We start from the raw sequence: 2,911 nt of genomic DNA, 5'->3' as shown, positions 1-2,911 counted from the left end.
ATTAGACAGCCCTCCCCACGTGCTGGCACCTATACAGTCCCATTTCCTCCTTTATGCAAACAAGGCCTGCTCCAAGGCCCTCAGCCCTGGTCTCTGTGCCCCTTTCCCCTAGCTGCCTCAACAGCCACTCCCCTCCTCCTGAGATCCCCGGCACTCCAGTCGCAGGGGGACGCTGGTCGTGCAGGCTGCTCAGCTGGGCTTCAGAAGCCCTTCTCCAGAAGCCAGGCTTTGAGCTGCTGATCAAAGTAGCCCTTGACCCGAAGGGTACCTGTCACCTCATTGACCTGGGTGATAGGTGTCTTCCCCAGCAGCGGGCTCAGAAAATCTTCCACATCCTTCTGCAGGGCCCAAATGTCCCCCTCCACCTTCCGGATCACAGTCATCTGACGGTTTCCATGCGTGATGTCCTTGTAGACTGGGATGTTGTGCATACGAGAGCGTCACACAAAGTAGGGCAGGTTGGGTGGGGGGGTCTCTGGGGGGCTGCCAGCCACTAGAAGTGGGATACTGTTCATGCTTTGGGGGCTTTGGGATGCTGGTGGGGGGTAACAGGCGCCCCACAAAACGGTATTCATCCACAGACTCCACGAAGCTGGGGTAATCAGGAGGCCCCTGGGTCAGTCGCGCAGCCCGCAGCCCAGCGGGACACCGGTCCTCCAGCCTCGCTGCACAGCCCGAAACATTGTGGCCGCCATCTTGAACTCCCCCGTACACTCGCTTTCTGCGCGCGCAACCAACCTGGTCCCGCCCCTTCCGGCTCGCCCGGCGCCCACCCCCACCCCACCCCCACCCACCCGGAACCGAGAGAACGCCTGCGCAAAGCACAAAGAGGAGACCCTGTATTTAAAATGGTTATTTGGTTTCTATTTCTAGCCATGGCAGGCAGCTTGTAGAAAGAAAATCCTCCCATGAGAACACCTAGAAGAGTTAAATTTTTAAAAAATTGTAATGTCTGCAAACATTGAAGAGCCACCAAGGCAGCCCGGGCTTGAAGGGTCAAGATGCTTGAAAGAAGGCAAACTCACTGACATAAGCCTGACATTCTACAATCCCCACTGAGTCATCTGCTGACTCATCTTTACAATGGATAGAGGGCAGAGAAGCTGAACAGAAGCTTTGGCAGATTCACTGGAGAGACAAATATGGGAGCTCAGGGCCACCAAAGGAACCAGGACTTGAGATGCCAAGATTTTGGAGGGAAAGAAAGTGCAGAGAACTGATTTAAATAGAATTATCTGCTTTGGGACTTCCCTGGTGGCACACTGGTTAAGAATCTGCCTGTCAATGCAGGGGACACAGGTTTGAGCCCTGGTCTGGGAAGATCCCACATGCTGTGGAGCAACTAAGCCTGTGCGTCACAACTACTGAGCCTGCGCTCTAGAGCCCACGAGCCACAACTACTGAAGCCCACGTGCCTAGAGCCCATGCTCCACAACAAGAGAAGCCACCGCAATGAGAAGCCCGTGCACCGCAACGAAGAGTAGCCCCTGCTCACCACAACTAAAGAAAGCCTGTGCACAGCAAAGAAGACCCAATGCAGCCAAAAATAAATTTTAAAAAAACATTAAAAAATAATAAGTAAATAGAATTATCTGGTTTTTGCCTCTACGTATTTGCCAGTTAGTAAGCAGAACAGGCTAAGAGTTAGAGAGGCAGAACAAAAAGTGGCAGTTAAGAGTCTGAGAAACTAAACAGAGCTAATGACAGTACCACAGTGCTGGATAAATAAACATTAGCATTCAGAGCCTACCAAAGCAGACTGGCCATGGTAAACACCTTCTGCTTTCAGTTGGAACTGATGGGACTACATCCTAGAAATAAGGGTAAATAGATATAGATCAACCTTTGTAAAGGCTTAAAACCCAGCCTCAAGTAAGCTTATTCCCTGATTGGTTTAAGGTATTCTGCTTTTAATCTGTCTGCCGGAGTTAACATCATTGAGAGTCTTTACAGTTTTTCATATGCAATGTCTGGCATTCAATCAAAAATTACCAGGCATACAAAGAGACAGGGACAAGAGAAAAAATACACAATAGAAACAGACACAGAGATGATCCAGATATTGGAATTATCAGACACAGAATGTAAAATAACCGTGATTGACATGTTCAAGAAAATAGATGACAAGATGGAGAATTTCATCAGAGAACTGAAATCTATGTATTACAAAAAAGCCAAATATAAATTCTAAAACTGAAAAATTCAACAAATGAGTTCAAAAACAGTTTAGACAGATGAAGAATGCATTAGCAACCTGGAAGATTGGTTGGCAGAAAATATCCAGATGGAAGCATCCAAACCAAAAAAGAAGAAAAAAAGGTGGAAAATCGCAAAGAAAAGCGTGTAAGACATTGTGAAAAGGTCGAACATATATGTAATTGGAGTTCCAGAGTGAAACTGAGTTGAGAGCAATAGGAGCAATACTTGAAAAGGTAATGACTAAGAATTGTTCAAAACTGATTTAAAGGGATCAAGGTATAGAATCAAGAAGTATTACAGGACTTCCCTGGTGGCGCAGTGGTTGAGAGTCCGCCTGCCGATGCAGGGGACGCGGGTTCGTGCCCCGTCCGGGAAGATCCCACATGCCGCGGAGCGGCTGGGCCCGTGAGCCATGGCCGCTGAGCCTGCGCGTCCGGAGCCTGTGCTCCTAAACAGCAGAGGCCACAACAGTGAGAGGCCCGCGTACTGCAAAAAAAAAAAAAAAGAAAAAGAAGTACTACAAACCTCAAGCAGGATAAATACAAACACACAAACACATACACACACATACACACACACACAGACATCTAGGAATGTTCATAACCAAGTTTCTGGGAAAACGAAACAAAACAAAAAGGAAAATCCTAAAAGCAGCCAGACTATCTGCCCAAATTACCTTCAAAGAAGCAACAATTAAACAGCAACTTAGAAA

The 2,911-nt window shown here is 47.6% G+C and overlaps 1 pseudogene; it reads right to left on the bottom strand.

Annotated features, from left to right (window-relative positions):
• On the bottom strand, positions 1–695 carry LOC113624150 (39S ribosomal protein L49, mitochondrial pseudogene; annotated as a pseudogene).
• Between the last annotated feature and the right edge of the window lie 2,216 nt (positions 696–2,911).

Source organism: Aethalodelphis obliquidens, unplaced genomic scaffold (genome assembly GCF_003676395.1).
Source record: "Aethalodelphis obliquidens isolate GAN/ISIS:26980383/991018 unplaced genomic scaffold, ASM367639v1 scaffold1, whole genome shotgun sequence".
Taxonomy (NCBI): domain Eukaryota; kingdom Metazoa; phylum Chordata; class Mammalia; order Artiodactyla; family Delphinidae; genus Aethalodelphis; species Aethalodelphis obliquidens.
This window is presented reverse-complemented; position numbering and strand designations above follow the sequence as displayed.